A 24,073-nucleotide genomic window follows, 5' to 3' on the forward strand; every position below is an offset into this window, starting at 1 on the left:
GACAAAAATGTGGAAGAACATGGATGATGGATGCATGGTTTCAAGGGTCACCTTGGAATAAACGGTAGCCAAGGAGTTATCACACCACAAGGTACTATTGACTAGGCCTTAATCCATGGGTCAAAGGATACTAGCATGACACATCCTAGGGTGTTTTACAAGTATTCTAACAAGCAAAGTCTTAAGAAGAAAAAGTATCTACTAGGGCCTATATACACTTGTCAAGCTTCCCAAGCAGACGGTTTCGCAAAATTTTTCTAACATGCAACTACATGCCATGATGCAACTAACATATAAACATCCTAATGCAAATGATTCTACCAACTAATATGACATATAAACTAGATGCAAGTCCTAAGTTCACATTGTTATACCGCATCAACTAAAATAAAGCCACATAGTCATTAACATAAAGAGGAAAAAAGAGATTTGGAAAGATCATACCATGCGGTCTTCAATATCCTCATGCCTCGGATGTGGCGTAGTCAATCAATGTGAACAATGATAGCACAAACACAATATATACAATAATATATACACGACTACACTACAAAGGAAATGAACATGTTTTTGGTTTTTCAAATTTTCAAATTTTTATGGTTTCTTGAAATTTTCAATTTTTTTGGATTTTTGAATAAAAGTTAAGTTAGAATTCCCCATCCCCACACTGATATGGGCATTGTCCTCAATGGCCAAAATGATGGGAAATCATGCAAGCATGATGCATGAATTCTACACTAAATGCAAGCTACACTAATCTACACTACATGATGCATGGTTTTTTGTTTATGACGGAGAGGATAATTTAGATTACCTCCCGTTGTGTATGTATGTACTTCCCCAAACTGAGTTAGACATTATTTCTAATGTCCTAAGGTTGGGTATAGTTCATGCACACACGATGCAATGCATGAAACTAAATTTGTCATTTTGGATTTTCAAAAGTGGGAACAATAAAATAAGAACACCTCAATGGGGCCGAGGTGTTAGTCCTCTATGTTTCTAGGACTACTCCAACCATGATCAAGATTAATAAATAAAACAAAGAGAGAAATAGACAAACCTCAAGAGGGTAGGAGCCTCCAACGCTTGCTAATCTTCCATCATATCATCACTATCATCATCTTCCTCAATAGAAGTGGACTCATCACCACTTCCCTCTTCACTTTCTTGTTCACTTTGTTCATCATCCTCTTTTTCTTGTTCACTAGCCTCTTCATCAAAGCTATCATCAACCGCATCACCGACAACCTCATCGTCACCCGGAATCTCACCCCTAGATGCACTCGGAAAGAAGACTTCCCTATCCGCCCAACTAGGCAAAGGACATGAAGGATCAAGGAGTCATTGCCTAGCTAAATGAAGGAGGGGTGGATATTGGGCTAAGTAAGCATCTTCCCGATCCTTAAAAGCTTGCTTGTGCATCTCTTGCATAAGAAGAGTCATATAATCTTTGCTTGCATCAACACCTTCGGGTTTGAACTATTGGTACTTGAAAGGATAGGATGGTGTGACAATGGAAGAAGAGGGCATTTCAATTTCATCCCTTTGTTGTCGGATAATGTATTCGGCCTCTTTTGAGAGGGGAAGGAGATAGTCGGTTCGATGGACGCTTAAACAACAAATCTTCGAAGGCAAAGTAAAAGATCTAGCCTCACTAGGGAGCCATCCATACTTGGTGTCAAGAGGGTTATGAGAGACCCACTTGTATTTGTTTATCATAGCATCAATATCAATGAGATGACCACCCTTTTTCGCCACATACTTGTTATCCTTGTTGAAGTTCGGATCAAAGTATTTAGCCAAATGAGTGACTAGACCTCCATTCACAATAACGGTAGTGCCTTGCTTCCCACAATCAACATTTAGCCACCTATCCACCAAAAGCCTTAAAGAGTTGAAAGGCTTGGTGAATTCCCTTCCAATGTTTAAGGCCGACTCAAGAAGAACGAAATCGAGCTTGGTAAAGTGGTTGGTGTCTTTTCTTGCAATGATGGTATTCCCTATGACCTTGTGCCACACTCTAATGACCGGATGGTGGACTAATAGAGCACGATTAGCATGATAGTTCTCAAATTTCCTTCCGGAAATCGCCTCCCAAAGAGGAGCGGGGTCATACTTGCCAACATTCTTGAAATAACTAGGTTAATCACTAAGACGCAAAGCTTTACTCAATTCCTCAATGGAGAAGCGCCTACTAACATTAGCTAGGCGGAACTCGATGCTTTCCATAGTCTCAACCTTTGTAACTTTCAAAGAACTCAAGAATTCTAAGGTAAGGGAGGGGTATGTTAATTCTTTTGTTGTAAACAATTTGTCCAACCCCATGGCTTCAAAGAAGGCTCTAGTTTGCTCAAGGACACCCAACTTATCTAAGGCATCTTCACAAATAAACTTGGTGGATAGAAAGGATTTTCTAGCATATTTGGCAAAAGTTTCCCTATGGGAGTTAGAGATGAAAATTACCTCCGGATAGTTCGAAAGTTGAGAAATTTCCGGAGTAGTAGAAGTTGTTGCTTCCAAGGGAGGTTGTTGTTGTTGCACTTCCAAGTTTTAGCTAGTTACCACCATAGCCAATGAGGCTTTCTTTGCTTGAAGACTCTTTTGTCTTGTTGAGAGTGCATTTGCCTTTGGTGCCTTTGTTGCTCCTTTTAACCTTGCCATTGATGCTTGAACCAAGAAAAGAGTGAAAATCTTAAATTTCCAAGTGTACCCAAATCGATTTTAAGATGAAAGGCTTTGCCTTTATAAATTCAAAAATCGACTCAAAGGTTGAAGATTTTGGTGCTTGGTTTGATTTTTGTTGAAAGAGGAGTGATTAATTTTGTTAGAAGGAAGTTTTGATTTGATTTTGATGAATGTGGTTGAGGAAATCTTGTTTTTGTGATGGAGAGGATGAGGGTTTTGAGTTTTGGGGTTTACGGGTAGTGTTTTGAATGAAGGAATGAAGAAATGAATGTGGGAGGGGGTTTATAAAAGACCCGAAAATTTTGAAATGCAGGGGGAAGACGGGCGGCTTTCCTTCGGGACGCTCGGATTCTATCTTTTCTGGGCTTCAGAATTCTCGCCTAGAGACGGGCGTCTTTGAGCAAAGACGCTCGGATTGTTCAGCTGCGGGACGGGCGTCTTTCAGTGAAGACGGGCGGATTACTTTCCAGGGAATTTTCTTGTTTTTCTTAGCCAAAAAGACGGGCGTCTTTTCTTGCAGGACGGGCGTCTTTTTGAGGACGGGCAGATTCTTTTGCAGGACGCCCAGATTTGCTAACAGTCCCAAAATTTTAAAAGTTCGGCTCAGAGAGACGGGCGTCTTGTGACAAATACGCCCGGGTTGCCTGAAGACGGGCAGATTCTCTTGAAAAAGCTCGGATTCTGCCCCTTTTACCCGGATTTAGTTCCATCCGTGTACTTTCATATCCCTCGTCATTTTTCATTCTTCAAAATCTCGTGTTCTTCATTGTGGGGGCACTACTAACGCATTGATAGCCTAGGCAATTGCTATCCCCACACTAAGCTAAAGCACTACACATCAATTGAAATCATTAGTCCATCCCTCACTTCTCTCAAATATGATAATTATCTTGATCAAGGAATAAAAATCCAAAATGACAAAAAATGTAATATGAGAATTAAAATGCGAGTTAGGAGTTAGAAATATTTACAAATGGTGGTTTAGGGAGGACTCCACCAAACTCTCATCCTTAGTGAGATGTCATGGGGGAATGTCCAAGGTGTTGTTGATGTTGCTCAACACCTTGAAGAAGTAATCAAAAGCTTAATCATTGTCATGATAAAGATCTTCAATAGATCTTTGACCTTGTTGTCGGTCTTGATCGATAGCATTACCAATATAGGGATTGAAAATCCCTTCAAACTCATCGTCCCAAAGACCACAAACTTCATCTACTTGATCACTAAAGATCTCTTGAGTTGATAGAGACAATTCTCCCATTTTCTTGTCTTGGCCAATGAGGCCATCTTCTTCATTGCTTGACTTTGGTGAGCTTTTCAAGCTCTCTTTGTTATAATTCACTTGCTCTTTGAATGGAGCATCTTCAATTTTCTTCTTTCATTAGAGTTCCGACTTCTTCCTATCATCCTTCCGGCTATAATGATCAATCATAAAACATGGTTCATGCAAACCGGGAGCTCTCATGGTCTTGTCAAGATTGAAAGTTATACTCTCATCTCCCACTTCTAGACTGAGCTCTCCATGTTTCACATCAATCACTGCACCCGTGGTGTGTAAGAAAGGTCTTCCTAGAATGATTTGAATGTTGGAGTCTTCTTCCACATCAACAATGACAAAGTCCACCAGGATGAAACATTTCCCAATTCTTACGGGAACATCTTCCCATATCCCTAATGGTGTCTTCGTTGATCTATCGGCCATTTGGAGTGTGATATTGGTGCATTTAAGCTCTCCCATCCCCAACCTTTTACTCACCGAGTACGGCATAACACTCACACTAGCCCCTAGATCACATAAGGCTTTGTTGATCGTGGTGTCGCCAATGGTACACGGTATTGAGAAGCTTCCCGGATCCTTGAGTTTTGGAGGTGAACTCCCTTAAAGTATTGCACTACTAACCTTAGTGAAGGCGATAGTCTCAAGCTTCCGGATTGACTTCTTCTTTGTGAGGATGTCTTTCATGTATTTCGCATAGGCCGGCACATGATTGATTAATTCCGTGAAAGGAATTGAGACTTCCAAATTCTTCACAATTTCCATAAATTTTCCAAGTTGGTCATCAAATTTGGGCTTGGCTTGACGACTTGGAAAAGGATATCTAATCACAATGGGCTCCTTCTCCTTGACCTGGTCTTTATTTTTCTTTGAAACTTCTTCTTTTGATGGTTCTCCATCCTTGGAGTTTTGCACAATTTCTTCCTTGTCACTAGCTTCCACAACTTCATCCTCAACTTGCTTCTTCGATGCTTCATACCTTGTACCACTTCTCAAGTGAATGGCACTAACCGTTTCATGTCTTGGGGGATTACTTTGAGGTGGTAATTGCCCCTTTTGTCTTTGTGAGCTTGAAGATGCTAGTTGAGTCAATTGGGTTTCAAACATTTTGGTGTGAGCTAGGATGTTGTTGATGGTGGTTTCCTTTGCTTGACTATCCTTTTGCATTTGAGTGAAAAACTCTTGTTGATTCTTTTGCATTTGAAGGACCGCTTTTTGAACATCAAAACCTTGGTCATTTTGTTGATTGTATGGAGATTGATTTTGGTAACCTTGGTTTTGGTTGTAAAAGGGTCTTTGATTTTGGTTTCTCATGGGAGGTGGGGTGTATGTTGTTTGAGGGTTTTGAACATTTTGGCTTTTGTATGAGAGATTTGGATGGAATTTGGTGTTTTAATTGTAATAGTTGGAATAAGGGGTACCACTCTTGTTTGCTTGGAAAGCATTCAGTTGTTTATTTGTTCCCCTACATTCACTTGGGTCATGTCCCAAAGTTCCACAATTCTCACATATCCCACTTGGGATTGATGAAGATGCCGTCATGGCATTAACATGATGCTTTGGTGATTTTGAGGGTTCTTCAAGTCTAGCCATAGCCTTTTCAAACTTCAAATTGATGGTATCAATATGAGCACTAAGTTGAGCACCCAATTGAGTAACGGAGTCCACTTCATGCTTTCCTCCTCTAGTAGCCTTTTCAAACTTCAAATTGATGGTATCAAGATGCCGTCATGCTTTCCTCACTTTTGTTCCAAGTTTGATTGTCATCAACTTCGGTGAACATTCCTTTTGATCCCATGTTGAGAATGTTCCTTGAATCTTCATATAGACCGTTCCAAAATTGTTGTAACAAGAACCACTCGCTAAGTCCATGGTGAGGACATGAGCGAAAAATTCCTTTGAACCGCTCCCAAGCTTCATACAAAGATTCTTCATCCCTTTGCTTAAAACCCGTAATTTGAGCTCTTAGCATGTTAGTCTTTTCCGGTGGATAGAACTTTTTGTAGAAAGCTAGAGCCAACTTCTTCCAAGAATCAATTCCGAGGGTGGCCTTATCAAGGCCCTTCAACCATTGTTCGCGGTGCCAATTACAGAAAAAAGAAATAAGACCCATCGAATTTGGTCTTGAGTTACACCGGTTTGAGAAATCGCATCACAATAATCACAAAAGGTCTCCATATGAGAGTGAGGGTCTTCACTAGGCATCCCCCCAAATTGGCTTCTTTTGACTAATTGGATAAATGCGGATTTGGCAATGAAGTTTCCGGTTAGATGTTGTGGTGTGGGAGTACCATTGGGTAGGTTCTCCTCGGTGGGAACGGAATGTGATGAAAACTTAGGCATTGTGGGTTGATTTTGTGTTGGGTTCTCCTCACCTTCTCTTGGAAAAGGGTTGATGAACTCAATAGTTGGTTGAATATCTACATCCTCACCAATACCTCTCAAATTTCTCCTAGCAAGTCTTCTATTGGTTGTCAAAGTTCTTTCAATTTCACGATCAAAGGGTAACAAGTCGCCTTGTGACCTTCTAGACATGCAAAATATCAAACAACTCGAAAATAATTAGAACAAACCTTGAGGAGTTTTACTTCCCCAAGGCAAAGAAAGACACAACTAATAACAATATAAGAAAATCTAAATCAAGTTAACACCGTCCCCGGCAACGGCGCCATTTTTGGTCGGACTAAATCTTTTCGGTAACTTGTCGTTAGGAGCACCTACACCAAAACACAATTTATAGCTTCACAAACAACTCTACAATTAGTAAAGGGGCAAGTCAAGGTCGGATCCCAAGGGACGGGAATTGAGATGAGATTTCTATTGCAACTAGCGGTGTCTTAGGGGCGTCACAATTTGGGTTGATGTAGAAGGTCACTAAACTAAATAGCAATGAAAGTTACCAAGCAAAATGAATTAAAAACGGTTGTAAACAATTGATAAAAAGCACTAGGGTTTCATGGGGTCATAGGGGATTCATGAGAATTGATCATACAAACATGTTCTCAAATTATAAGCAAGCAATTATTGTTGTGATGGATTGAGTTGGGTTATATCTTACAATCCTAGGAAAGTTTGGGTCCCGGAGCCGAATCGATTAGATTGTACAACACCTGCAAGTCGACTTAGTCTTCCCTACTCAACAACATGCATGGTCTAATGAGACTCAAGTTGGTTTATGTCTTACAAGTCTCATTGAAAAGATAGGTGATGGGTAAAAAATGCAAGGATTCATAGGCTCGCATTTCATCAAACATAACATGTGCATGAGTTGAGATCATAACAAGCAAGCAAATAAACCATGAAAGCATATTAATTTAAGCATGAATCATTCCCCATGTTGGTTTCCCCTAATTACCCATTAACCCTAGCTAAGTGACTACTCACTCATTATCATGTTGAACATGCTAGCAAGGTTGTCAATCATACCAACAAAGTGAAACATTGTGGACAAGGCCCTCGGGAACTGCGTCCGCGGGATCCACACTAGGCATAATCGACTCGAGGTTCTTTCGAATCGAATTAAGACCAATTAGAGTCGCCACCAAGTTTTTTGGGAACTTGGAACCGTTCAAGTCAACTTTACACCTTTCATCGAAAAGCATAAAGCCAATCGACTACGAGTGATTAAAGATAAAGACTTGTACCCTATATCACTCGATTTGAATGACTCTCGTAATCCAATGGTATTTAGACGGATCTACAAACCATAGATCTTGAGTAAGGGGTGAGGGTACGTGTTAGGAAGCCCATAAGGACACCTAACCCCGCCCGTCAATAACGGCCTCTACTAAGTCAAGTGTCGGATTTCAAACAAGGTCATAGCTACGTACGATGTATGATATGCAAACGTTGTTTTAACCCTATCATGTGACAACAATTTCTATGTCGTTTTAGATGCAACTAAACTAACTTTGTCAAAGTTGTAATTTAGCATGTGGGTTGATTGATCTAGCAACATGTAAAGCAAACAAACAAGGCTTAAGGGGGAATGGGGGAGCCGTTGGGATCTACCTATTACAAACCAGGCATTTCATGCCGACACAACGATAAATAAATTACAACTCGATCTAATTACAATTGCTACATACAACTCAAAACACGACACAAAACACACGGCCATTGGGCCTTGAAAACCGTGCACATGAGGGTGGCCCACGGCTCACATGACCCACGGTCCTTGGGTCACTCCTCGTAATGCGTGCTCGCGCTTAATCTCATCGAATTAGACATAAGGCTACGCACCAAAGCATGCATTAGCATAAACCGGGCCATGTTGCTTTAGACAACATGCGGTTTACTACGCTCCTACAAGCATTGGGGAACAACCGTCTAACCAAACAAGACCAAGGTTTTTGAAAAGGTTTTGACTCAATAAAAGAAAGCTAACTTGAAACAAATACAACTCGATAACAAACGATAAATTACAAACAATGAAACAACGAGGAAACAAACGGTATAAAAAACAAAACGAGAAAGGTAAATAAAACGACCACCCCACGGCCCAAACCAACGGCCACCCTCACGGCCAAGACAAGGCCAACCTAGTTCCTAAGTTAGATTCATTGGTTAGATCGAATGATTGCGAAAAGGGATAGGAAACAAGTTAGAAAACGAGTTAAAAACGATGTCGATTGATTGTCGCGCAAGGGTGCATTCACACGGCCTAAAGGATCTAATTAGGTCAAATTCGCTAATTAATTTAACTCATCGAGTGTCAATAAGAAGGTGCTAATCACGCACTCTTATACTAGCGAGAAATTAGGTGAAAGAGAGAGATGCATTCAATTAATTACAGAATCGTCGATTGATTTTATAACTTACGTCGAAGCCACCTATCGTGTCTAATTAGATTATTAAATTAAATTAAAGTCATCTAAATACGTCATAGGTTAACAATCAGAGGTTAAACTAACATGCAACGGGTCCTAGGGTATGTCGATTTGGCCGAAACAGTAAAGGGGTCGAAAGCGAAGAACAAAGTTAGATAATTGTTTTATTTATGCCCTACCTTGAACACGAGGATATGTAAATGAGACGGGGGTGTACGACCGACAGATGTAGCGGTTTCTTTTCCCATCTCAAGTCAACGCGGGTGTTCATGGTGGTACTTTAACTCATACTCGGACTAACTAGTTTCATAGTTAATTTAAAACAAACGATAAACAAAACGAAAACAAACAAAAAACAAACTATAAAAAAAGCATAAAAAAAACGAAATAAAAAGAGAAAAGAGAAGGGGATTTGATGCACCCTCAACCTACATGTATCGTTGACACCGTCTTGGGTCGTAATCGATGGTAGATTTTATCTCGAGAGGCCGTCGTCGACGAAGAACAAAGCAAACATGGGTTTTGGAAAGTTTCTGGACAGCGATTTTAAAACAGTGATATCTCCCTCGTTTCACGACGAAAATTCGATCCGAAAGATGTTTTGGAAACTAGAAAGAGAGGAGAACAAGGATCTTAAAGCAACCCCTGCTCGTTTTGGGTTATTGGGCACGAAAAACGAGCACAAACAGAACTGGACAGACAAGAGTAACGCAAAAAAGCAGTGTTATTTTTCACTGTTTTTCGAGGGATCTCGTGTACTCTCAAGGGCAATTTGGCTCGTAAATCTTTGTCTAATGTGTAGATGGATGTTATGTGGTTAATTAGGAACAAGAAACTCGAATTTTTATGGAGTTTTGATGGAGGAACGAATGGGTTTTCGAAGAGGACACACAAACAGTTTCAGTTTGTGTGTCGGTTTTGTTTAGGGTTTTTGAAGGATGTTTAGGGTTTGTTTCTGAGGTTTAAAGCTTGTATGTGATGCTTGGATGTATTGAGGACTTAGAGGAATGATTGTATGGTGGAGGGGTGGTATTTATAGGGAGTTAAAGTAGGTTAAAAGAGAGGAGGAGGCAGTCGGGCTCAATCCCGTATGGCTGCTGTCCATCGGTCTTTGTGAGGGTTTGAGGGGGGTTTTCTTGGTGATTAAGCTAGGATAATATGGGTAGGATACTAGGGTATGGGTTAGGGGTAATGGGTACGGGTCTTGGTAGTGTTTGGAGCGGGTTTGGGCTCGAGAATTGGCTCGCAAAAACAGGGGGCTCGGTTTATGCGGGCTGTTTGGGGGGTGATTTGGGGCATGGTTTGGGCCGTGGTTATGGGGTTCGAACTGGGGTGGATGGGTAGAGGCTTAGGTTGATTAGTGTACTCGAGATTCGTGCCAATTCGTAAAGGAAACGGGCTCAAAAACCGAGCTAAAATCGAGCTCAAAAACAAGTGTTCAAAACGAGTTTTCTTCGCTTTTCAAATCGATTTTTCAAATCAATTAATAAATTAAAACAAATGACTTTTCAAATCAAGTATTCTCATAAAATGATTTTTCAAATCAAATATTTATTTTATTTTCAATAAAATAAACTTAAGAAAATAAATTCAAAATAAAGCTTTAATTTAAATATCATTTAAATTAAATGAATAATGAATTCACTTAAAAAACACATTAATTTTAAATATCATTTAAAATAACAAAATGGACTTACTAAAAACATTAATTTAAATATCATTTAAATTAACAGAAAGAATTCACTAAAAACATTAATTTAAATATCATTTAAATTAATAAAATACTTCGTCGACGGCGCCCATTCCACCTCGTAAAACGAGCTCCAAATAATGACAGTGACAACTAAAGAATACATGTATCCTATCATCATCGGGTGTTTGTCGGGTTCTCTATAAATTCCAATATCGACGGATACAGATATCTCAGAGAGCCCCACTTTGGTCGAGGCTTGGACAAGGCGAAAGTCAAAGTATACCCGAGGTCCCTTTCGACCGAGGATTCTTTGGTCGTTTATAGTCCATTAGACTTGCGTATATAAGCTTGACCATAAAAAGAGATCATACCGAAACTTCGTTGGGGATTGGCTCTTTTCGTTGTGTCAAATTATCGTCGTTGGTCATCGACCCATAAATTGCATAAATGGTGGGTTGAGCCTTATCCTTAGGCGCCTACGTATCCGTTTTTGACGGAATCAAACCGCGTCGTAGTTCTAAGCAACTGCGACACATGCCCAAAGTTTATCATCTCTTTGGCGTATGTCCAAAATTCATCATCTTCGACATTTGCCCAAAATTTATCATCTGCTGGCGCTTGTCAAAATGGGACGGGACTTTCCGAGGAGGTTGCCGTCGCTTTCATCATTTGCTTCGACCTACGGAATTCTTCCATTTCATACTCTTGCATTGAATTGAATTATGAGTGGATGTCATCCGTTTCATCTTGATAATGGTCTCTGAAGCCAACGGCTTCAGAGCCCCAGATTTCTAATGGCTCTAAAGTCGAAGACTTTAGAGCCCCAGATTGAAGCATATCTGCTATATTTGAAACACAAAAACGATCGGCAATAATCATCACATGAGCACATTTGGATCATCGATCTTGAAATTGGATCATTTTGAAATCTTGGGTCATCGACCGAAAGTTGAATTTGATAATTTTGAATAATTGGGCCATCGACCCGAAAATTGAATTTGAAAATTTTGAATGGTTGGGCCATCGACCCGAAAATTGAATTTGAAAGACTGGGTCATCGACCCAAATTTTGAATTTGAAATGAATCACTTGGATGCTGGGTCGTCGACCCAAAAAGTTTTTGAAATTTTGAAAGTTTTTGAAATTTTGAAATTGAACCTTGATGGGTGAGCATGAATTGTGACTCAGACATTCTATACGACCGGTAAACAACGTGGGCGTAGCCCGCTACCGCAAAACAAATAAAGAAAATAAAACCGTAAGTGTGCACGGGCTTTAATTCAAATATGGACTTGTTGAGGATAGAAAATGTAAGTCGGCCGTTCCGGCGCTCCCCAAAACGCGATAGATGTGCGAAAACCCGATGCATCGTGCCAAAGACTGGTGTGGACTGGGGCGGGCCTAAGAGGCGCGCGACCCAAGGCCCACACGGCTCAAAAAAACGGCATCCTAGGGGTGTCCTCCTAGGTGTTTCCTTCCCTTATACTTTCTATATATAAGGAAGAGCTGTATTGCCAAATTTATTCTGCTTTCTTCCACATAACATAAATCATTATGAATAATCTAGCGAGTGCTATGCGAGCGTGGAGACAGAACTTTCGGCGCAGAGAGACAAGAATTAAAGACCGCTCGGTGGCGCATTACTTCCCTTACGCGGATCCCCTTCAACTGCGTTGTTGGAACACCGCCTTAGCTATTGGGATCCCCCGAACCATGTCTTTGCTTTTCCGAGGGGGAGATCGCCCTCTACCCGAAGAGTTTTACGCCCGGGAGGATGGGATGCCGAGGCCATACGGCTATACCTAAATTTCATTCGGGGTGGCGTGGAACATATCTAGATCGCCTTGGCCTTTCCGGACGGAGTCCGAGGGGATAGTTACCGGTGACGAAGTCAACCTTTTTGCTATCCATCGGAAATTTTGTATCTTGCGAAACAAGATTTCATGCGCCGTATTGCCGCGGGGCCTTTGGATTGATCATGCTTCACCTCTATGTCTTCGAAGGTAGAATGAACAGAACAACTTGTGTAGGACAAGCGAAGCTTTTGTCCATTGTGTCTCAGATGGAGACGGGACATAACCCTTCCTGGATTATTCTTCTTTGAAACTCTCAGGGGTTTAGATGCTAAGAAAATGAACCCTGGTATCGATTGGTCGGGATGCTCCCGTCATTTGCGAGGTGTAACAAAATCTATTCTCCGATTTCGCATCCTTGATTAATTTTCCTTTATCACAATTCTTGCCACGTTTTTGTTGCATTACGCCACGATTTTGTCACGATTTTGCCGCATTACGCCACAATTTTGTCAGATTCGCCACGATTTTGTTGATTCGCCACGATTCCCGCCACAATTCCGTTTTTTTCCTTCTTTTTTTTTTTTTCTTTCGTTTTTTTTTTGTCACGTTTTTTTTTTTTTTTTTTTTTTTTTTTTTTTTTTTTTTTTTTTTTTTTTTTTTTTTTTTTTTTCGTCTTTTTCATGTTTTCTTTTTTTCTCTTTTTTTCTTTTCAGGTGTGGCTTTGCGAGAGATTTTGGCTCTTTGCCCCGCCGCGTGAGCCCAGCTCGTATCTCGCTCGTATGCTGACTATGCGTGCCAAGCGATATGAAGACGAGCATCAAAATGACCTTGCATATTGGCGAAACAAACGACGGGGAGGGGAATGTCGCCCTCTTTTTTGGTTCATGCCTTGGCTTCGCCTCAAATCCTTTACTATCCTTAGGAAGATGACAAGACCAGACGTTTGCGCCTCTCTGGGTTTAGAGAGGTCTATTCACATTTACTCGCCGGGTCTGCGTCGGATGGGCGGAGACAAATAATTCCCAAGTGTGAGGTGTTTCGAGACGAGCAAGAGAGTGAATTCCTCTATATGTGATGATTGGCTCAGAGGTGGCACCAAAGGCGTCTTTGGTACGTATCTGCGCGCCCTCGACTACGGGTATCCCCGTCTTATACTAAATGGCTTAAAGAGAAGACCGAATCGGGTAAGGACTTGTGTCGGAAGGATGAGCTTGTCGACATCAAATATTATGACAAAAGCGAAGCGATCGCGACTTCTTTGTTAACGATCTTTCGTCCGCATCCGGACTGAAGCTACGATCGAGAAGACTCCTAAGACCGACTCACACGGCGATGGTGTGTGGAAACGGTTGGGTTCAAAAGCACACTCGGGCTCGACCTTAGAAGGGAGGCTTGGTCCTCGCTTGAGTGTAAAAGATAGGCTGGGCCCTCGGGAGGAAATGACGATTCCTCCTAAGAAGCGCGCTAGACAGAACACAACTACCCCTCCCCCTCCGGAGCCTCGGCCACGTGACCCAAAAGGCAAAGGGAAAAAGAAGATGTAGGAGCCTTCGACTCCAAATATATTACTTGATACTACTACTTATTATTTGTTGCTAGTTGTTTTTTTTTTTCTTTTGAAGGATGTAATGGGCATCGCCCGATCTTTAATAAGACTTACTATCTATTAAAAATTCCAGTTTCTGCATAAAATTTCATTTTATTCAAGGAAGGGTCGGTTGTACTCTTTTAAAGAGTCGCCTACGTATCGTTATCACAGTAATCAAACCGAGCTCGTAGTTCCACAAAACAAATGCGCTACAATCATCGATTTATAACGCACAAAAAAGCAAAAACAAAAGTGCGCGCTGGCCTAGACTCGCTCACGAGCACCGCAATTCAAAATTTTATTTTACGACATTGAGAATGAGTTCTACGGATAGTATTTCTTGATTGATCCAAATTCGTCGGATTCGCAAAATCATTTCCATCTAGATCTGTCGATCGATTGCGCCTCCCGATAATATTTTCTTTACCAGGTAAGGACCGGCCCAATTCGGCTTGAATTTTCCCCTCGGGTCGATTGGTAATAAGGCGCGCACAGACTTTAGGACCAAATCCCCATCTTTTATTCCTTGAGGTTTCACCTTCTTGTTAAATGCCCTTTGTATCCTTTTCTGATAGAGTTGAACATGGTGTAACGCATTTAGCCGTCGCTCGTCGAGCATGACCAAGGAATCATACGGCTTACTGCCGATCAACTTCAGGGGACGACTTTCTAACAGGATCCTTAAAGAAGGTACCTCTAATTCGATAGGCTGAACTGCCTCCATCCCATACGTTAAATAGAACAGAGTTACTCCAGTGGCTGTGCGAATAGACGTTCTGTACCCCCATAGTGCGAACGGTATCTTTTCTGGCCACTCGCGATAATTGTCGGTCATCTTTCTGAGAATCACAGTGATTGTCTTGTTGGCGGCTTCCACTGCACCATTTGTTTGGGGTCGGTACGGTGACGACTTGTGGTGTTTGATTTTATACTTTTCAAGTATTACGGCAGTTTCAGCCTGGAAGTGAGTGCCATGATCGCTAATGAGCTCATGCGGCACCCCATATCTGCAAATGATTTCATTCTGAATGAACTTTGCTACCTGCTTCGCTTGTAGGACTTTGTATGATTTCACTTCTACCCACTTCGTGAAGTAATCGATGGCGACTAACATGAAACAATGCCCACCTGTTCCAGATGGGTTGACCTTTCCAATAATGTCGATTCCCCATGTTGAGAAAGGCCATGGTGATGTCAAAGTATATAGCAATGACGGCGGCACATGCTGTACGTTTGCGAAGATTTGGCAATTGTGGCAATGTTTGACATATTGGCGACAATCTGTCTCCATCGTGGTCCAATAATACCCTAATCTCATGATTTTACGAACCAGCATATGGGCGTTCATGTGTGGGCCACACTCTCCGTCATGGACTTCTTCCATGACTCTTTTCGCAGTTGGTGAGTCTATGCATCGCGAGAAGGATGTTCTGCGCAGTCTTCTTGTACAATTGTCCGTCATTGGTTCTAACGAACTGAGCGGCTAGCATTCGAATAGCGCGCTTTCCGCGGTTATCCATGTCGGGTGGATACTCTCCTGATTCTTTAAATTTCAGAATAGCATGATACCAAGGTTCGGCCTCGGTTTCTTCTGTGTCTCCGATTACATTAACATAAGCAGGTGATGATCTTCGTTCGACACATATCGGCATAGTATCCATATGATCAGGTATGTTGATCAGAGCAGCTAGCTTTGATAGTGCATCCGCAAACTGGTTTTCATCTCTAGGGAGGTGCACGTACTTGACCTCGGTGAACAACTTTTCTAGTTCTTCGATTTTTGCTTGGTACGGAGCCAAGCTACCACTTCGGGTTTTCCACGTCCCGGCCACTTGATTGATCACTAGTGACGAGTCCCCATGTACTAAAAGCTTTTTGATGCCTAACTCGAGAGCACTGTGCAAACCGAGTAGGCATGCTTCATATTCAGCCGCGTTATTAGTGACGTTAAAGTCCAACTTGATCGAAATAGGAACATGTTCACCTTCCGGTGAAATGAGTAGAACTCCTATCCCGTATCCCCTATAGTTCGATGCTCCATCGAAATAGAGGTCCCACGTATCATTGTCTATGTGAACGATATCTTCGTCGGGAAACGACCATGTATCCACAACCTCAGTTTCTTCTATCGGGTTATCCGCCAGGAAGTCTGCAACCGCCCTTCCCTTTATCACTTTTAGCGGTACATATTTCAGGTCGAACTCGGAAAGCATTAAAGTCCATCTTGACACCCTGCCGTTCGTAATCTGTTTTTTTCAAACAAGTATTTGATCGGGTCCATCTTCGAGTGGATGCAGACACTATGACTGAGCATGTAGTGCCGTAACTTCTTCGTCGCCCATACTAGAGCCAAACATGTCTTTTCGAGTTGAGTATACTTGATTTCATACTCCAAGAACTTTTTACTAATGTAGTAAATTGCTCTTTCCTCTTTATCGATTGTCTGCCAAAGATTGCCCCCATTGCAAAGATCCGTGTTGTAAGATACAACAAAAGTGGTAACCAGTACCGTTGGTGGGTCGAGCACGGGAGGGGAAGATAGTATTTCTTTGATCTTATCGAACGCATGACTTGACGGTGATCATCCCATACGACGTGTTCCCCTACCTTCAATTTCTTGAAAATTGGTTCGCATATCATAGTTAGCCTTGCCACGAACCGACTTATATATTGGATTCTTCCCAGGAAACCTCGAATTTCCTTCTCGGTTTTCGGGTGAGGCATTTCCATTATAGCCTTTATTTTTGATGGGTCCACCTCGATGCCACGGTGGCTAACGATGTGACCCAACAGTTTGCCGGATGTGACTCCGAATGCGCATTTTTGTGGATTCAACCTCATGTTATACTTGCGCAGTCGCTCGAAGAATTTGCGTAGTGTACCAAGGTGGCCATCACGCTCCTTTGACTTGACAATCATGTCGTCGACATAAACCTCGACTTCCTTGTGCATCAAATCATGTAACAATGTTGTCGCGGTCCTCTGGTATGTAGCCCCTGCGTTTATCAACCCAAAAGGCATTAATGTGTAGCAATAGGTTCCCCATTGCGTTCGAACGCTTGATCTTATGCATATCTTCTACCGCCATCTTGATCCGATTATAACCGGCGTATCCGTCCATAAAGGATAAGTCGCGTGTTTTGCCGTGTTGTCCACCAGGATGTCGATGTGAGGTAATGGGAAATCGTCCTTCGGACTTGCCTTGTTTAAATCCCTAAGTCAACACAAACCCGAACTTTACCATCTTTCTTTGGTACTGGAACGACGTTAGCCACCCGGTCGAGTATTCGACACTTTGATGAACCTGACTTTGAGTTGCTTGTCGATTTCTTCTTTGACCTTCAAAGAGCAATCTGTGTGCATTTTGCGTAGCTTCGCTGATCGGCTTATACCCGCTTGATTGGGATCCTGTGCTCGCAATTTCCCTATCAATGCCTGGCATGTCTTTGTAGGACCATGCGAAAACATCTTTGAACTCATGCAACAAATCAATGAACCCCTGTCTTTCGGTGGGACTTAAAGTAGTTCCTATTTTAAGCTCCTGTGGTTCTAAGGTTGTACCTACATTGATGATTTCGGTATCTTCGATGATCGAAGTTTTCTGTTCGTACTCTTCCAACCCTTTTATCAACTGTAGAGGTGGTTCCACTTCTTCTTCTTCTTCTTCTTCTTCTTCGACCAACTGTTCATCCTCGACCTCAGTCTCAATGTCATTATTAAAACAATCATTTTCAAAAATTGAATTGCAATGTAAGTAAGACAAGTCGTAAGCAAACTGGTTCATCTTATTATTGATTTGAAATTGCGCGAAATACGCTAACATTTGAGCCAACTGGTCAGAGCTCAGTGGCGAGATAGGGGTATTCGGGACAGGCCCCGGAATACCACCATTAGGAAAAGGTGCATAGGATGGGAAAGCTAGGGGAGGGGTATTTTCAACACCTGACTCCTTAGACTCGATCTTAGGACCTATCTCAGACTCAGACTCCGACTCAGACTCAGACTCAGAATCGGTAACATCATTTGGCTTGAACATCTCTCCTTCTCCCGTTGTCAACTTGAAAAGAAGTCCTTTGGTGTCAGTCCACTTGATTGTTTTCCGCCATCCCGTGTTGGTCCTAAGAGGATCCACATCGGTGATGAGGGTAGATGGGTCGAACCGCTCGCTTCTCAGGATCATGCTTACCAAATCTTCGTTTGGTATTGGTGATTTCTTCTCTTCACCGAAAAGGAGACCCAAGGCTTTCTCGTCATTCATTGGATCCAGCTTGGTTTCTACTGGCATCACGGTCAGAATGTCTTCAGGGATGTAGTAGCAGTCTTGGAATACTTCGATTCCCGGGACAATAAGGTTCTTCTTTGGGTCAAAGATGGGTTCGGGGAAGTCCATGCAAGGGAGTTCTTCCCCCGCTCTCACGAAGTGACCATTGAGAGTTAGGTGATACGGTCCCATTTTAATATCTCGATCTTCGATCGTTCTTCCCCTCTTTTCCCGTAGATCTTTCTCAGTGGGCTCATATCCAAGCCCGAAGGTTAGTCCTTTGGCTACGGGTGGTTTCAACTCAAAAGCCTCCTCCTTTCTAGGATATAATGAGAAACCGAAGTACTTCCCAGTTTTGAGAATCACCTCGCAGACATGACTTCCCGTATATAGATCCATATTTTCGGAGTTCAGCTCGATCATGTTGACAATCTCGAAACCACATGCGTCATTAGTAGCTTCGACCCTTACTTGGGAAGTAATGTCTCCTCCGCTACTGATGGTGGCGTGGCGTCAATGGTGACGGTTTTGCCATTGAGTGGGACCTTGATTTTTCGATGCAGCGTTGATGTTACGGCCTTCGCGCGACATGGATCCAGGGCCTTCCCAACAATAAGTTGAAGGATGAGCATATGTCAATCACTTGGCAACTTATTTTCTTTTCCACTTGCCCCATCTGTACTACTAGATCGACAAGTCCACTCACTCGACGCACAGTGCCATCGAATGCCCGAACTGTCTGCGTAGTGGGGATGAAGTCATTCTTCTCCAAGCCCGGAATATGCGCCGTTTTCGGAGGGGAGTACGTTGACAGCCGATCCGTCGTCAACCAAGGTCATAGGGATATGCTTGTTGAGACACACGGTAGCAATATAGAGGGCCAGGTTATGTCGAGGCCCGAACGGCGGCAGATCTTCGTCGGAGAATGTCACACCGTTGGTAATCCGAGGCCGATTCTCGGGCGATGTGGGTGACCATGTCCGCGGGAGTAGTATTTGACGACACGGTCATGTTCATCAAAGCTTGCAACAAAGCTTGACGATGCTCGAAAGAGCTCAAGATAAGTTGCCAGATAGATACGTCGGCCTTAGTCTTTTGGAGTTGCTTGATGAGGGAAGCCTCGGAGGTCGACCCTTCACCAAGAACTTCGACCACTGCCGGCTCCTTTTGAGGTGCCTTACTCGGGGTATCCTTAGCTTTCTCCACACGATATGGGCGTCCGGATCTAGTCAAATGGTTTGACTCTAGGGCATCTTGCCTCACCTTTAAGATTTCTTCTTGGGTGTGAGGAATTGTCGCACCTTTGACGAGGTAAACATCATCCTCGTCATCGGCCCAAACGCCATTGATTTCATTGCCGCTTCGGAGTATGTAAGGAGTACAACCGACAACAAAATCCCCGAATGTAATCTTGTTTCTCGAGCTTGGTAGGAATTCGGAGCAATCTACGAATATTCTTCCGACGAAAACCCCTTTCAGACGACATGGGCGAATCAAGTGAGAGTAATCGACACTATCTTCGGTAGAGACAAAGTTAGTGTGGTCGCCAAACGGATTAGTGACGTTGTTAGGCTTTATGGCCGGGATTGGGAGCGTTCCGTTCTCAATCATATCTTGAATTTCGTGCTTTAGTCTAAAGCACCTTTCGGTATCGTGTCCCTTCCCTTGATGAAAGGCACAGTAGGCATTCGGTTTGTACCATTTGCCTTGTTGTTCAGCAGGTGGGTCCGGAGTTGGACCAATGGGCTTCAATTTTCCTTGGGCCATGAGCCTTTGGAGAGCATAGGCGTAAGTGCACCCGATATCGGTGAATGCCCTCGGAGCTTGGCGCGGAGGCCTTTTTGACTGTCCATCTAAGAGATTGTCAGTTTCAACAAAGTGGGCCGCTGCGGGTGCTTTTGCTTTAGATGACGAAGCCCCTTGGTATCCCTTTGGCTTCTCGGCAAAGCAATTCGGACATCGTCCTCTACCTTTATCCCGATCCTTATCAATTCTTTGAAAGAACCAAAATTCTGGTATTTCAGAGCATTACGGTAAACCGGTCGTAAATTCTTCACGAACTTATCTACCATTTCGACTTCATCAGGCTTCTTAGCTAGCTTCACGCTTTCAGCGCGCCATCTTGCGAGGAATTCGGTAAAACCCTCCTTCTCCTTTTGTGTCATAACCTCCAAAGTTCTTATGTTGGTTTGAATCTCAACATTGTCAAGCATAGTGCTTACGAACTCCACCGTAATATCTTCGAAAGTGGGGAAGTTCTTGAGGTCAAGATTATAGAACCAAGCCTTTGGGTGTTCACCCAGAGATTGGGCGAAAATTTCAGAGAGCATATCAGCAGGTACTCACTTCAGTGCTAAGTACCCTTTATAGGCCTTAACATGGTGGACTGGATCTTCAGTGCCCTTGAACTTTGGGATGTCAGTGAGTACCATGTTCGTGGGCAACTTGTCTGAATCGGGGCATAGGCCCTAGCATTCTCATAGTGGATATTCTTCCCTTGGGAGAGCTTCAAACGGTCCTCGATGAACTTGAACCGTTTCTCTAAATCAGTCAGAGGTGGAGTAGATGAAGAGGAGTCTTCAACCAACTTAGACTCGATCACATCCATTCGGGTCATCATGAGGTTCACGGCCTCCGTGAGCTTGTTGATAGCATCTTCCATTGCTTGACGTCGGGTTTTGGGCGGCCTTTCTACAAGAAAACCCCGTCTTCGAGTCAATATTTAAAGTAAGAGCCCCCGCACACTTAAGGACACGACCCTAACTTGACTTGAACAAAGACTCGACTTGAGATTGACTAACCAAAGGTTCAACTCACGGTTTGATTTAGACAATGGTTCATTTTAGACTCGACAAAACGACATGACTCAAACTGTCATAACTCGATCCTAAACTGGACTTGGTGTGACTAAACCCGTGATTGGGCTAACATAGCCCATGGGTTCGAGTGAAACGTCCATAAGGCCTAGCTTGGACGTTTTTTTGTGGACTATTCTAGACCAAAAGGTCGACCAACATGACTCAAAGCCCAAGAGGTGAGTTTGGGTGACCCAACAAGGTCGTGTTCTAGACTCTTGAAACAAACCCGGCCTAACACGGCCATGACCCGGACACGACTCGACGCATTTCATGCTTGGTTGAGGTTCGAGAAACATTTTGGATTGATTTTGAAAAACGGATGATCGATTTGAAAAATGAGATTTGAAATGGGCAGCATGCCGGCTATAAAAGCTTGTTTTGGGCCGAAATTCTAGTCCTATTTGGGCAGCATTCCGCGTTTTGAAAATCATGCTAGGTTTGAAAGTAAGTTGTTCAAAAGTTCGGTTTTGAAAAGGACTTGGAATTTTCGAAAAAAGGACTCGGGAAAACACATTGCACGTTGTCATTCTCATGTTATAAGGATGTATGCTCCTAGACATCTCTAGGTCTCGGCAAGTCTTCTATAAGAAGGTCTATGCCCTCCATCCTTTTGCGGTCTAATAGAGCGAGGTGTCTTAAGGTAAAGTACCTAGAAGATCGTCCCCACCCTCAAGAACCACGCGAGGCGAAGTGGAAGCGAGCAATGTGCAGCTTCCTGGCATAGTGGGACGTCGCCCCCCACGCATCACGAAGAAACGCTGGGACGGCCCGGGCAAGTCCTTAAGGGTTTATGCATGAATCGTAGCACTATGAGTAATGTTTTACTTTCCAACACTTTCTTTTCAAGTTTCACCTCGGAGGAAAAGACCCTAGAAACACAGTGTAACTAGTCCTCTTTTCCCCAGCGGAGTCGCCAAACTGTGGACAAGGCCCTCGGGAACTGCGTCCGCGGGATCCACAATAGGCATAATCGACTCGAGGTTCCTTCGAATCGAATTAAGACACATTAGAGTCGCCACCAAGTTTTTTGGGAACTTGGAACCGTTCAAGTCAACTTTACACCTTTCATCGAAAAGCATAAAGCCAATCGACTACGAGTGATTAAAGATAAAGACTTGTACCCTATATCACTCGATTTGAATGACTCTCGTAATCCAATGGTATTTAGACGGATCTACAAACCATAGATCTTGAGTAAGGGGTGAGGGTACGTGTTAGGAAGCCCATAAGGACACCTAACCCCGCCCGTCAATAACGGCCTCTACTAAGTCAAGTGTCGGATTTCAAACAAGGTCATAGCTACGTACGATGTATGATATGCAAACGTTGTTTTAACCCTATCATGTGACAACAATTTCTATGTCGTTTTAGATGCAACTAAACTAACTTTGTCAAAGTTGTAATTTAGCTTGTGGGTTGATTGATCTAGCAACATGTAAAGCAAACAAACAAGGCTTAAGGGGGAATGGGGGAGCCCTTGGGATCTACCTATTACAAACCAGGCATTTCATGCCGACACAACGATAAATAAATTACAACTCGATCTAATTACAATTGCTACATACAACTCAAAACACGACACAAAACACACGGCCATTGGGCCTTGAAAACCGTGCACATGAAGGTGGCCCACGGCTCACATGACCCACGGTCCTTGGGTCACTCCTCGTAATGCGTGCTCGCGCTTAATCTCATCGAATTAGACATAAGGCTACGCACCAAAGCATGCATTAGCATAAACCGGGCCATGTTGCTTTAGACAACATGCGGTTTACTACGCTCCTACAAGCATTGGGGAACAACCGTCTAACCAAACAAGACCAAGGTTTTTGAAAAGGTTTTGACTCAATAAAAGAAAGCTAACTTGAAACAAATACAACTCGATAACAAACGATAAATTACAAACAATGAAGCAACGAGGAAACAAACGGTATAAAAAACAAAACGAGAAAGGTAAATAAAACGACCACCCCACGGCCCAAACCAACGGCCACCCTCACGGCCAAGACAAGGCCAACCTAGTTCCTAAGTTAGATTCATTGGTTAGATCGAATGATTGCGAAAAGGGATAGGAAACAAGTTAGAAAACGAGTTAAAAACGATGTCGATTGATTGTCGCGCAAGGGTGCATTCACACGGCCTAAAGGATCTAATTAGGTCAAATTCGCTAATTAATTTAACTCATCGAGTGTCAATAAGAAGGTGCTAATCACGCACTCTTATACTAGCGAGAAATTAGGTGAAAGAGAGAGATGCATTCAATTAATTACAGAATTGTCGATTGATTTTATAACTTACGTCGAAGCCACCTATCGTGTCTAATTAGGTTATTAAATTAAATTAAAGTCATCTAAATACGTCATAGGTTAACAATCAGAGGTTAAACTAACATGCAACGGGTCCTAGGGTATGTCGATTTGGCGAAAAAGAAAAGGGTCGAAAGCGAAGAACAAAGTTAGATAATTGTTTTATTTATGCCCTACCTTGAACACGAGGATATGTAAATGAGACGGGGGTGTACGACCGACAGATGTAGCGGTTTCTTTTCCCATCTCAAGTCAACGCGGGTGTTCATGGTGGTACTTTAACTCATACTCGGACTAACTAGTTTCATAGTTAATTTAAAACAAACGATAAACAAAACGAAAACAAACAAAAAACAAACTATAAAAAAGCATAAAAAAACGAAATAAAAAGAGAAAAGAGAAGGGGATTTGATGCACCCTCAACCTACATGTATCGTTGACACCGTCTTGGGTCGTAATCGATGGTAGATTTTATCTCGAGAGGCCGTCGTCGACGAAGAACAGAGCAAACACGGGTTTTGGAAAGTTTCTGGACAGCGATTTTAAAACAGTGATATCTCCCTCGTTTCACGACGAAAATTCGATCCGAAAGATGTTTTGGAAACTAGAAAGAGAGGAGAACAAGGATCTTAAAGCAACCCCTGCTCGTTTTGGGTTATTGGGCACGAAAAACGAGCACAAACAGAACTGGACAGACAAGAGTAAACCGCGAAAACAGAGTGTTATTTCACTCTGTTTTTCGAGGGATCTCGTGTACTCTCAAGGGCAATTTGGCTCG

At 42.6% G+C, this 24,073-nt stretch overlaps 1 non-coding gene across 1 annotated transcript; it reads left to right on the forward strand.

The window, feature by feature from the left end:
* The first annotated feature begins 5,829 nt into the window (after positions 1-5,829).
* Positions 5,830-5,936, forward strand: LOC141636937 (small nucleolar RNA R71). Its single transcript, XR_012541503.1, has one exon. It is a non-coding gene; the product is annotated as a small nucleolar RNA R71 (small nucleolar RNA).
* Positions 5,937-24,073: the final 18,137 nt, after the last annotated feature.

Source organism: Silene latifolia, chromosome Y (genome assembly GCF_048544455.1).
Source record: "Silene latifolia isolate original U9 population chromosome Y, ASM4854445v1, whole genome shotgun sequence".
Taxonomy (NCBI): Eukaryota; Viridiplantae; Streptophyta; class Magnoliopsida; order Caryophyllales; family Caryophyllaceae; genus Silene; species Silene latifolia.